A 14,177-nucleotide genomic window follows, 5' to 3' on the forward strand; every position below is an offset into this window, starting at 1 on the left:
TTAAATCATTCTAATTTTAAAATTATATATTTGTATGTATGCCATTTTGTTATAATGAAATTCCTATAAATGCCTCATTGGTTTCTTTAAAACTAAGACCCCATCTCTTAAAGAATGGATGATTAAATATATTCTGTCATGAACTTAAGGTTGCATTTAAACACAAATAACTGTTTGACTAACTACAAATAATGATCATTGATAAACTAATTCACTCAGCTATCGGTGACATTTATTTCACATACTTTAAAATTCTTCTCAGTCATGCCTCATCTTATTTTCCTAAGCTTTTCTTATTAATCGATTTTAATTTGTGTATTGTTAGTATATTGTAAACTGATATAAATTCTCTTGGAAGAAAGTGAGAAAAAGAGATGGAGAGAAGGAAAGAAGGGTGGAAAGGATGGGAGACAGGGAAAGAAGGAAGGAGGGAGGGAAAAAAAAAGAGGGAGGACAGAAGGAAAGATGCAATTTCCATCAGTATTTTTGGGTAATAAAATCTTCAGATTGGATTCAAGAAATGCCACTTAAAAATTACTTTGTTGTGTTTGTAATACCTTAGTTTATTGTTGCAAAAAATAAACAACCAACCTTGAGAAGAACCAAAATTGCTGTTGCATTCTTTTATGTATCCAGCTTGCAGCTTGAATAATCATAAAAATTCATTCTCCCGAAACACTCTTCTTATATCACTTCTCCATTTAAAACCTATCAGTGGGTGATCATTGGAATCAGAGTAATAACCAAATTTACATTCAATCTCAAGTATCTTTCTCATTTCAGCTAACTCTAATCCTCCTCCATTTCTGCAATTTCATCTTACATTCCTTGTACATGCATCTCCAGATTTCCACACAAATCCACCATATTTAATTTTGTCCCTGTCCTTTCTCATACTGCCTCCATTCTCCAGCTCCTTTCCCCAGAACATGTAGAACGAATGCTCTTCTCTCATCCTCTTGCTCTTTTCATTCTCTGCTGGTCCTTTAAGGCATAGCTTTTACTCTCTCCATGATCATTTCCTTTCTGGTTTCCTCTGATGTTAACTGCTATCTGTAAAATTACTAGTTTTTACTACGTTACTGCTCATTCAGGAATTTTCATAAAGCCTTTTGTTTAATGAGTGTTACTATATGTTAGTGACATCACATATAAATATTGAAAAAAAAGAGCAATTTTTATAAATATAAAAACAGTATGTATGATTAGAAAAATGTGAAATACACAAAGAACAACACAACAAATAAATCGCTCTCCACCCTACTACCAAGAGATAAACAGTGTTAACATCTTGTATTTTCTTGGTCATTTTTTCTTTGCTTGCATAGCTAACAATTAGAATAATATTGATACATGTATATATGAGTGTGTTCCTATTTTATTTCTCATTTTATCCTGAATATTTGTCCATGAAATTCCATATTCTTTGAAAACATAATTTTAATGCATACGTAATATTTAATTAGAGATGAATGTATCAGAATTTGACCTCAGTTCCCACTCTAGCTACCCCTCAACTCTCTCTTCTCCTTCCTATCCACATTTTCCAAAAGCATTTTCTATACTCACTGTCTCTATTTCCTTGTTTGCCCTTCTCTTCTCAACCTACTGAAATATAACTTACGCTTCCAACACTACACCAAAATACTTTCATCAAGTTAGCAGAGTGTTCCAGTGAGTGTTCCTCAGAGCTCATCTTACTTTCGTGGCAGGATTTGACCCTGCCAGCAGATACCTCTATTTTAATATACTCTCTTCCCTTGACCTCTGTGACAACCCAGTCCCCAGCTTTCCTTCTAATTTATAGGCCACTCCTCTTGCTCCTTTCTAAGCTCATCCTCCTCTTCTTAACTTTTATGATAGTGTTCACCAAGACTTGGTCCCAGACTTTTCCTGTCTCACTTAATACTTCTCTAGAGATGATCACTTTCACTCTGAGTGCTCTAATTAGAATGAATTGATGAGTTTCAAATTTATATCATCACCCAGGCTTCTCTTCTGGGCTCTGGTCTTGTACATCAACTGCGTATTAAACATTTCCATGTGGATGAATCACTGGTGACTGAAACTCCACATGTCTAATGCGGAAATTACAATCTTCCTGCGTACACCTAGTCCAATACAGCTTTCATATCAGCAAGATATGAAACCATCATCAACCCAATGGTGAAAGCCAAAACCTGAGAGTTAGCCCTAAAACTTTCCTCCTGTTCATTCCTAGCCCCTAAAACACAGAGTTCTGTAAACTTTAATTCCCTTGATTCAATCCACCTATTTCCATTTTTACTGCCACTATCCTAGTTAAACTTATGGTCCATTATTGTCCAAACTATCACAACTGTATCCTGACTCTTATTTGCTCATAAACTCTTTCATTCCATTTTCAGCACTGTATTAAGGATATTATTTAACAGTAGAAGTCTGACGATATTACTACGTCATCATGAAGTCCTACAGGGCATTATGTGATTGGCTGAGAAATGTCATAAGCCATCAACTGGAAGGTAATGAATCCATGCAGTTGAAGCAAATTGCTGTGTAATACCCCCACTGATATGAGGGGCTTCAAAAGAACCACAACAGCCAAAGAGAGTTAGTTTCTAACACCCACCAAGCTCAAAGAACACCAAGGTAGATCACCAGGCCAGTAAAAGTCAAGAAATAATTCTCCTCCTTCTATCTCCTTACCCCTCTATTTTCTTCTTTTCCCTTCCCCTATACCGACTTCAAAGCATCAAAAACTGTAGCTAGCAAGGAGGTTGAGGAGCAGCAATGTGAAGCAACTATAATCACCTCTTCCTGCTATTGGTAGTGGGAACGCAACAAGACCAGCAGGGAGAGGAGGAGAGCTGCAATTTTTAACAAAGACAGGAATTCTTTTTCAGATATAATTATGAAATTGAATTAGAGTAATAAATTGCAAAATTCAGGTTGTTTCTATGTCTAGAAGGAATTGGAAAAGTTTTTATTATCTAAAAATGAATAGAAAACTCATAGGCCTGCCTTAATTTTCATGCAACTGGCAGGAGTGAGTTTAAGCACATAGTAGTAAAAAAATAGAGTTGTCTTTTAATTATACACTACAAATCTTTCTTGTTCAATGTGCCAGTCTGAGTAAGTAAAATGTGCAGAACTTTGAAGAGCAAGTGAGAAATCAAGGACTGTGAAGGTGAAGTCTGAAGTTCTAGCAACTATCTTGTGAGCAATGGGGCAATCTTGAGATAGAAGCCTTGAGACAGATAGCAAAGCAGAAAGATAGATGGATCCTGTGCTTGATGAAAGGAGAGCCACCACATCAGTCCTTACTTCTCACCCACAGACTCATATTACATCAAAAAAATAAATAAATAAATATCTGCCACTTTTTAAGTAGATTGAATATATGTACTGGTGTTCCCAGGACAATCTAGGTTTATGTCTGCTGTTAAAGTGTAATTAGTTTTAGAACCCCTTTTATTTTCAAAAGCATCTTTTTTTGGATATTATATAGCACATATAATAGAAATTAAAGATACATGAAACAAAAGCTGATAAAATGGTAAGGAGAAATTGACAAATCCAGTTGGAGGTATCTCTCAATACTTTATAAAACATGTAAACAAAATCAGAAGGGATATATTAGAAGTGAATAACAGTATCAATCAACTTGACTTAATTGACATTTACAGAAAATGTCATTTTCTGCATGATCCTACCATAGCAGAATATATATTCTTGTCAAGTGCATATGGAACATTTACCAAGGTAGACCATATTCTGAGCCAGAAAACCAGATTTAATAAATTTAAAAAGATTAAAGCCATACAAACTATGTTCTGTGATCATGATGTAAATTAGAAGTAACAGAAAGATCTCTGGAATATCTGCAAATATTGGGAACTTACGTAACACAATTATTAATAACCTATAAGCAGAAAAAGAAATAAAATTGCAAATTAGAAATTATTTTTCATTGAATGAAAACAAAAGCATAACATATCAAAATTTGTGGTATGGGGCCAGCCCAGTGGCACAGCTGTTAAGTTTGCACATTCCGCTTAGGCGGCCCAGGGTTTGCCTGTTCGGATCCCAGGTGTGGACATGGCACTTCTTGGCAAGCCATACTGTGCTAGGCATCCCACATATAAAATAAGGAAGATAAAATAGTTCAGGGCCAGTCCTCCTCAGCAAAAAGAGGAGGATTGGCAGATGTTAGCTCACGGCTAATCTTCCTCAAAAAAAAAAAAAAAATTGTGGTATGCTGCTAAAGTGGTACTTAGAAATTTATAGCAGCAAAATTTTATATTATAAATGACAAAAAGTCGTAAATCAATGACATCTTTTATCTTAGCAAATTCTTTAAAAATACATTAAACCCAACCTAAACAGAAGAAAATAATGAATAGAATCGATGGAATAAAAAACAAAAATTGAGAAAAATCAATGAAATAAAATGTTGGTTCTTTGAGGAGATCAATGAAATTGATGAGCCTCTAGCCAGACCAATCAGGAAAGAGAGAGAGAGGGAAGAGACAAGCTACTAACATCAGGAAGGAGAGAGGTGACATTATGGCACATTCTACATATATTAAAAGGAATAAGGTAATATGAAAAATTTTATGCCAATAAATGTGACAACTTAAACGAAATGGAAGAAATTCTTGAAAGGTACAAACTACTAAACTTATTCCACAAGAAATCAATAATTGGAATAGGTCTATATCTATTAAAGAAATTGAATTTACAGTTAAAAATCTTACCACAAAGAAAACTCTAGGTCTACATGATTTCAACTGTGAATTCTACGAAACATTTAAGAAAGAAATAATACCAATATTATGCAAACTCTTGGAGTTATTTCAGCAGTAAATGTTGGTTTAACATTTAAAAATCAATCAATGTAATTCACCACATTATGCAGCAAAAAAAGAAAAACCATATGATCCTCTCATAAAAACTTTTGTGCTTCTATCATATAAAGATCTTTATATAAATGTTCGTATAAACTTTGTAACAGCCCCAAACTAGAACACACACGTTCACCAACAGGTGAATAGATAAACAAATTATGGCCTATCTGTTGATACCATGGAATGCCAATCAGCAACAAAAAGGACTGGACTTTATACATACTCAACGACATGGATGAATCTCAAAATAATTACGCTACTGAATAAAAGAGGTCAGACCCAAAAGAGTACATACGGTATAGTTTCATTAAAATAAAATCCTAGAAAATGCAAACTTATTTGTATGACAGAACACAGATCAATTGTTGCCTGGAGATAGGGGAACAGAGGGGAGTGACATGAGGAAAGATATGTTCACACTCTTGATCATGGTGATTATTTCATGGATGTTACATATGTCAAAATTTACCAAATTGCATATTTCAGTTATGTGCAGTTAAATGTACGTCAGCAATATCTGAAAAAAGCTGTTAAAATAATAAATGAAGAAATAGATGAATGAATAAATAAGTTTTTGTTTCAAATTCCTTGCTGGCTTTTAATTAAATTCAACAAACTACCGTGATGTTACAAGGAAGACAGTGATGAGTGAGATTCAGTGCCCACATACAAGCTAGTTACAGTTACACACGGGGGCTAAGGCAGGGGAAAATATAATTTTTATGGGATTGTGATTTGGAGAGGGGATGGAGAAGCAGGATGGGAAGGAAAGAAGGAGAATGAAAATGAGAACAAGAAACAACAGCGCTTTGGTTAACCAGAGAAAAAAGAGCTTCACTCATTGTTCAAGCATTTACTAAGTATTTATCATATTCCAGGCATTATGCTCATTGTTAAGAAAACACCCTTAAGAACTAAGCATACAATGAGGTAACATGCATTTAGATCACATACACAAAAATAATGAAGATTTACATTATAGTGTTCTGGTGGCTGGAAAGAGGAAAGAATTCATTCTGATGGATTAAGAGAGACCATTTGACTATGACCTTAACAAAGAGTATTTCAACAAACATCGAGACTGGAAAGAATTGTTTCTCCTATGGAGACAGCATGAAAAATGCCAGAGGTGAGACAGTTTATCTGATGTGATTGGGGAATGAAAATTCCTCTAACAGGGTTGGCAAATAGGACACACGAAAGGAAAGTTATGCGGAATTAAGCTAGAAAGGTGGGGTTGGGATAATATTGTGAAAGAAACTGCAAACCACAATAAGCAGTTTGGAATCAATTCTAGAAGCACATGGATATTTAAAAACAGTAGCATGACCACCAATTGTTCTAATCTATTAGGAGATGAGTCGCAAGCATATTTTTTTTTTTTTGGAGGGAAAGATTGACCCTGAGCTAACATCTGTTGCCAATCTTCCTCTTTTTTAAATTTTTTCTCCCCAAATCCCCACTGCATAGATGTATATTCTAGGTGTAAGTCCTTCTAGTTCTTCTATGTGAGCCACTGCGACAGCATGGCAACTGACAGACAGGTCACGGGTGTGGTTCCACGACCTGGAAACGACCCCAGGCTGCCGAAGCAGCGAGAGCACCAAACTTTAACCACTAGGCCATCGGGCTGGCTCACAAGTAATTTTTTAATTATAGTAATTATACCATTCATGTTTGTAGATAATATACTTTTAAAAAGTCAATCAAAATTTTCCATATAATAATATCACACTTATTAAATGGTTTCCCAATATTCTTTCTTAAGTGTGAGAGTTGGATGTGTAATCACAATTGGTGAGTGGGAGAATTTTAATAATCCTTAGAATACTCACAGGAAAATGTCAAAAAAATGAATTATATTACATGTGTATTATAGCAGGAAAATTATATATGTATATACATAGAGAGAGACGAATCATTCATGTAAACACTGGGAGCTAAGTTCAAAATCAGGTGAAAAATTCTAGAATGTGTTTGGAAAGGATGAATACAAGATGAAATAAATACAAGAAAAGCTAACACACGAAAATAAAGGTAGAATGTCAATATCTGTATACAAGAAGTTCTAGAAAAACAGGGGCAAAACAGTTTGCACAAATTATTTGAAGACATATGACCCATAATTTCACAGAAATCACACACACCACACACACATCCATGAGCTCAGATTGAAAGGACCCAAAGTGTGCGAAAGAGGTTAGAAACAAATAGCTATGGATACACTGTAGTAAAATTTAATAACATCAAAGACAAAAGGAGCATTCTAAAATTTTCCAACAAGAGATGGCAGGTCATCTAACAAGGAAAAGCATCATATCAACATTCTTAAGGAGACGGTAGGGGGCAGCGCTTAATCTCCTGGAAGCTGGAGCCAGATTGCTTTGAATCCAGGGTCCATCAAACACTAGCTCTAGCTCCAGCTCTAATGTTAAACAAGATATTTAACTTCTCCACAGCTCAGGGTCCTCATTTAGATAATATAGACCATAATAATTTCAATGTCTTAAGATTGTTGGGAGTCCTAAATACATGAGAATATGCAAAACCCATAAAAATACAGCCAGACACACAATAGGCACTATATGGCTATAAACTATTGTTGTTCTCAGATTTCTTGGTAGCAATATTTAATGGAGGAATATAAGGGAATAACATTTTTAAAGTGCTTAAGAAAAGATAATCAATGTTAGTATTTCATATACATTTGAATCATCATTTCAATACAGGAGTAGAAAGACAGAAAAATATAATAAACATAAGGAATAAAGGTTAATATATCAAACATGATATTAATAACATACAATTGTATATTTATTCAGAATTATTATGCATGTTCTATCCAAAATTTGAGAGACTATTAAAGACCAAGTATTAAGTTCTTTACATATATTAACTAATTTAGTATTCACACAAGCCCCACGTGGTGAGGAGAGGTTTACCAAAGGTCACTCAGGGTCGAACTGACAGGCAATCAAGAGGGACTCCCATAGTCAGCCGCCTTTGTAAGGTCTGTGAATGCGAGACAGGTCTTAAACACAAACCATCTGTTCCTTGTTCCCTCTCTGAGTCTCTCCTCCATGAAAGCTTGTTTACAGACTTTATCTCTGAGAAATGGTCTTCGAGTGTGGTTTCAGTGGAGTCAGAAACCTTTCTTTCTAAAGGAGTTTTAATTTTGGTTACCTGTCCTCTTATGTTCTCTTCCATATAAAAAGCCAATTCATGATTGGGTCCAACTATGGGTGAAACCAAATATTTCACAACAAAAGACTGGCACCAGCTGGTTGGCACTTGCAGGGAAATGTGTGCAAAACACAGAGCTTTATTGTTTTTTTTGGACAAATCATGCACACATTGCTCCCATATTTTAGTCATAGCAAGGAATGAATAAAGATAGAGAAAGCAATATTACAGTTAGAGACCTTGACTTTTCACTGGTTAAGAAATAACAATCGTTGGTTAACTATCCAGAGCCTTAAGCCTACAATTATGAAAGAATATAGCTAAGGAGGAAAAAAAAAGCCTACAGATTCAAGCCTGGACACAGTCACCTAAATATAGTTCTGTAGGTCTTGGGTGAAGCCGACCTTGTCCCGCAGTTGCCACCTCGACATAAAACTCTCTGGTGGAAGCTCTCTCCATCCAAACACCATCTGCTTCTAAAAAATTAAGAATCTCTAATTTTAAATATCCTAAAGGAAGGTCCATCCTGTTGTAAGTGGGTTAAACTTGCATCTTTTTAGCTGGGACACATAAATCTAGGTACTTTCTCAAGTTTAACTGCTGTACTAGTGGTCAAAAGTACCTGAGAGCTCCTTTCCACTGTGAATCCTAAGCATTTTTTTTTTTTATATGTCTTTTCCAGATGATAAAGTCTACTTTTTAGATCATGTAGACGCCACTTGGGAGAACATGAAGTTAATGCAACTCGTACCTGTTGGTGATAAGACTGATCATATTGCATGAGTCCCTTGCAGAGTTTTGCCACACCTGCCCAAAGAAAAGGTACAGCCCAAAATTGGGTGAGAAATACGTGACCATGAAGGGAGACCTGTGACATGTTCTTAGGGTAAGAGTCAACGAGTGCTCATTCGAGTTTAAAAATACCACTGACCTTCTCTGCTTTCCTGAGGATCGAGAGTGGCAGGGACAGTAAAATTTCTGAGTAAACAGTAAGGCTTTGCAAAGTTTTTTTAGTAACTATCCCAGCACCATGAGTGCCTCTATTACTGGAGAGGGATGTTGAAATTCCCCAGGTTGAAAACACAAAGTTAAGTAACTTTTTTGGTACTGTCGGAACAATACCTTTTCAGCAAACAAAAGTTTTGTTCCACCCTGAAAATGAGCAAATATTGACTAGAATATTCAAACTTCATAGCAAGGTGTAATTGTGTAAGCCCATTTCTAAGTGTTGAAAGGCACCCTTAGACTTGGGTTCTTCTCCGTGCCCCATCTTTACAGTTTTACCAGGATTAATCTGGTGCAGATGAGATGTGCAAACAGAGACATCCTCAGCAACCCTAAAAAAATTTTCTCATCAGGGGCCAGCCCGGTGGGGCAGTGGTTAAGTTTGCATGTTCCCTTCTCAGCAGCCGGGGGTTTGCCGGTTCGGATCCCAGATGCGGACACGGCACCGCTTGGCAAAAGACATGATGTGGTAGGAGTCCCATGTATAAAGTAGAGGAAGATGGGCACAGATGTTAGCTCAGGGCCAGTCTTCCTCTGCAAAAAGAGGAGGATTGGCAGTAGTTAGCTCAGGGCTAATCTTCCTCAAAAAAAAGAAATTTTTTTCTCATCAACACTGATAAAGAAAGTGATCAATTTGTCCTCCTTGGGGTGGGTAACTTTGTGTAAAATGTTTGCAAAGTTCCAGCTGAAGGCTTCTGATGACACCAAACAGCCATTCTGAAGGTATCAGCGATTATCCTCATGCAACCGTTTTCAAGAACTCTTTTCATACTCCAGACCAGGTGTCGTGTCACAGAGAATGTTCCTCAGTAAGAGTCTCCGGGAGTTTAAGGGCAAATGGGAAACTGAGTGCTTGATACGCGATTGGAGCAGCTTCATTGATTTCCCACTTCCTTTTTTCCCCTTTAGTTTTGCTCTTTGAGGGTTTGGAAGTCTGGTAACAGGACTATTTTCCATTCCAGTTTTTGTTTGTATATTAAATCCCCTATTTCTGACTTAAGGCCATTCAGAGAAAATGAGGAAAGAGCTGTGGTTGTATTTGCTGCAAGATCTACACCTAAATGTTTTCTAACCCTCTTAGAGTCTGTCCCTAAGGTCTCCAATGACTTCTTTTGGTTGTTTTGGGGCGTGGTTCCCCAAAATACTGTCTTATATTTATAGTTTATCTAAATTCCTGTGGTTTTATTATGAGATTGGAGGTCTCAAGTCATACTCAAGGTATTCGCAAGGTATTACAAAGTATTCATGCCTCTTTCATTCAATTTTATTCCATATGAGGTTCCTAATAACATATAAATCAATAAATGTAGAACTGAGAACCCTGAACTTCACGTTTCTGGAACTATTGCAAATGGCTCTCTAAATTTCTGCCCACCTCGCATAGGCTTTGGAAAGTCTTTGAAAGTCACTCTCAGCTCAGACTGCGACCAGGGCTTCAATTCTACCATAAGGGGCTTGTTGTGATCCGGTTAACTTTCAAAGCCAGCTCAGCTTTCAGAGTTTCTGGCTGGCCAGAACGAAAGGGAAGCTGGTCAGAAAGAGCGCTGGGCAGGAGATAACAGAGGGCCCCGCACGGAAGAAGAGGAATAGTAAGACAAAAGCTTTTAGGTTCGAGTTGTGATTTGGGCAGACCTAAAACAGAGATAGTCTTTCACAGTTTTCATTTGTCTCCTCCACAGAAGACTCAGAGAGGCAATTGTGGAACCTGAATTTCTCTTGCGAGCTTTCTCGTATCAGTATCAATCAAAAAACACAGATCATCGAATGTTTGGAATTTTATTCTGTTGTCGCTCTAAGACACTTCTCAATTTTGTTCTTATGAAAAGTTTCCCAAACTGGCCACTGAAATTCTAAACTATTGTGGGTAAAATTCTGCCATTTAGAAAGAGACTCACGTGTATTACTTAGAGTGTAAACACATGCAAGAGGCAGGAATCTGGCCTGCAGGAGACATGAACTTGGGTTTCACCGGAGACAAACACATGACAGCCTGGCGAGGGCCAGCCAAATAGGTGGCAAGTTCCCCTTATGTCTTGGCTCCCCAGCCTAATGGCTAGGCAGTCTCCAACAGCAAACCTGACAAATGTGAAGTTCTGGGAAAATGTTGGGTTTGGACATGAAGTTCCTGCTATCAACTACCAACAGAAAATAATGAAAAGAGGAGTGACAAAAAGCAACCTTGCTTTCCACCAGGGATCTGTATTTTCAAATCTGATCAAATAATCAAAGGATTCCTGAAAGAGAATCTTAGGGGACAAAATACACTTAGCGTTTGGTAGTTTGACGGAAAGAAATTAGAACTGAGAACTAAGGTGAGACTTACCCCATCACTGTAGGCCCCAGTGGCTCCCTTATTCCTGAATTGAGGGTCTTGGGCTTCATGCAGCAAGAGAGGTATCAATGGGCTCTTGGTGGGACTACCAGGCTGTTGAACTCCCCAAACTATCACCAAAAACCTTTTAATAAACAAAAGTTACATTTAGTAGAACCTACTGCAGGAAGGGAGAACATCATTTTGACAGAGTCTTAGCAGTGTCTCAGAAGAGGTAAGTAGAAATGGAATAACTGTAGGACTTTGGGGTCTGGATTCACGTAGGTTAAGGTGGGTCTTTCAAAGTGAGGAACTGAGTAGGACTGGGCAAAGTTCATGATGTACTAGTTTAGGATTGGTTGACACAAGTAAGTAAGGGTCTTCTTAGGTAAACTGTTATTGATAAGCAAGCTGTTTGCCAGAGTGAGATCACTGTCTTTCATATATTGATCTGAGGGCACTCCCGGAAGCAAACAGTGGATTCAATTACTAGTTTGCAATCTTATCTTTCCCAGGTTAACAACTAAACAACATGGACATAAGTAGTCTATCATTTTATCTAAGTCATATTCACAGATGGCCTTAATTCTCCAAGACTACGATTTTAATACGAGAAAAAAAAATTTCAACTAAAAATAGAAGTTACAAAAATGGGCATTATATACTAATCAAAGGAAAATTAGATTAAAAAAATAATCATCATAAACATTTCAGACTAGCAATATAGCATCAAATCATATAAAGTCCCCATGCACTTACTGCTGTATTCCAAATAAAACAAATAAGACAGTCACCATGATACATTTTTCATACATTTTGATTTTGTTGATTTTGTACTCTTGACACTCTCCTAAGCCTCATGAGTGTTGGAAATGCCTGAGATTCTCAATGTGGTTGCCTGTTACGATCCTGAAGTCCACGTCTTACCCCAGACCAATTAAACCAGAATCTTTGAGGGTGCACTCAAGCATGCGTGTTTTTGAAATCTCCTTTTAGTATTCCAAGTGCAATCAAAGTTGAGAATCACAGTAATAGCAAATGGTTAAAAGGAAGGCCCAGTTTCTACTTAATTCCTACTCCAGTCTTATCCTTAGCTCGTCCCTTTTCACAGCTTTATTAGTATCTGAAGACAAACATGGATGGCAGATTGATCAAATATGCATATAGCAGGAAGACAGCAAGAAGAATACTACACTGACGGCGTCAGCGTTTTAAATCATCTCAACAAGCTGTGATGACGGACTGACTCTGAAAGGATAGAATTTAAGGAAGATAAACAGCCAAGCTCCAATCTTGGGCACAGGAAGCCAATTTCACAAGTGCAGGGTAACGTGGACGTGACCAAACAGCAGTACACATGAAACATTCTTGAGGAACTTCGTTGATTTTAAGTGTAGTGTGAGTCAACACTGTGATTTGGCTGCCAGAAAATAAACCCGATCCGAGGCTGTATCAACAAAAGCCTGATGTCTGGACAAGGAAGACCCTTTCTGCATGCTTGCTGGAACACTCTAACTCCTGAGTTATGTTCTGAGCAGTATCGTATAGGAAGAACAGGGAAAAATTAGATTATGGTTGACGAGGGAACTTGGAGTGGCCATTTTTAAAAAGTTAGGGGGATATTTAGCTGGGAGGAAAGCTAGCATAGGAGAACATGACAGATATTTTCAAAATATTTGAAGAACTCACATGTGGAAGTTAGATCGGATTTGTTGTGTAAAGTCCAGAAGTTAAAACCAATGAATAGTTGGAAGGAAATACTTTTCAGTAATGTTGACCATCAAACGGCAAATGGAGAGCACACAGAGCAGAGGGTTCCTTGTCCCCGGAGGTATTTAAGCCTTCAAAGAAATGATGGTGAGGGGAGCTTCAGAACTTGTAGAGAGTTGAACTAGATAAGAAAGACAAGATTTTATGATCAGTGTATTTAAATGTAGCTGGGGAATAAAAGTGAGACTTTTCACATTTTGCACACTGTTGAAATCGCTCAGCTTGGTCGTCTGCAACCTGTCCTCTCTACTCCAAGGAGGGAGACAGCCAGTGCAATCAGCACCGCAATGCAGCCCCTGGGTGATTTTCCAATGGGGAAATGCAGTCACTTTTCTGCAGATGTCAATTCCTACAAATATGTTAAACACATGTCTCTCTTTATCACCCCCTTTCTCATTTAAACCCAGCTTCTTGCAGAACTGACACTGTGTGTCTTTACGCTCCATGAAGATCCTGCCCCTCTCCCCCATCTGCCAGAAGTTTGGGATTCCACAGGGATCATTAGCATCCATCCCAACAGCCTGCACCGCGTTGTGAGGACTCCTGCGTTCTTGCTTCACCAGGCACCCTTAAGTCACCCAGATTTAGGGACCCAGGGGGCCACTGCTGGTTCCAAGGTCCCAGCGGCGTCTCCGCCATTGTGATGACTTTCTCAGACCTTTTAGAGCTCCGGGGTTATTATTCCCCAACCTGGAGCAGGGCGCTAAGGGCCAGGCGTGCCGGGTGCAGGACAGAAGCCCGGGAGCTGCCGAGGACCAGGGCTCGGCCCCCTCCTCCCCAGTTCACCTACTTTCGCTCGCTCCCACTGCCCAGCGTGGTACCGTCAAGGCTGGACCCGCGGACTGCCAGCCCCTGGATGAACTTGCATCTCGGGCCGCCGGCTCCGGGGACGGAGGGAGGGGGGCAGAGAGGGCGAGGGGGAGGGGGAAGGTGGGGCGCCGGGGAGGAGGCGAGGGCCGTGGGGAGCTCGCGGAAGAGCGCTTCCGAGGGAAAGCACGAGGGGAGGGCAGCCGGGCTCG

At 38.5% G+C, this 14,177-nt stretch overlaps 1 long non-coding RNA gene across 1 annotated transcript in view; it reads right to left on the reverse strand.

Annotated features, from left to right (window-relative positions):
• The window catches only part of LOC124231764 (uncharacterized), a 60,337-nt gene extending 46,211 nt beyond the window's left edge, over nucleotides 1-14,126 (reverse strand). Inside the window, exons 1-3 of the long non-coding RNA XR_006886669.1 lie at nucleotides 13,949-14,126; nucleotides 13,078-13,279; nucleotides 11,401-11,533 (exon numbers count right to left, since the gene is read on the reverse strand). This is a non-coding gene — a long non-coding RNA (uncharacterized LOC124231764). The remainder of the gene's footprint in view (nucleotides 1-11,400; nucleotides 11,534-13,077; nucleotides 13,280-13,948) is intronic.
• Between the last annotated feature and the right edge of the window lie 51 nt (nucleotides 14,127-14,177).

Source organism: Equus quagga, chromosome 22, assembly GCF_021613505.1.
Source record: "Equus quagga isolate Etosha38 chromosome 22, UCLA_HA_Equagga_1.0, whole genome shotgun sequence".
Taxonomy (NCBI): Eukaryota; Metazoa; Chordata; class Mammalia; order Perissodactyla; family Equidae; genus Equus; species Equus quagga.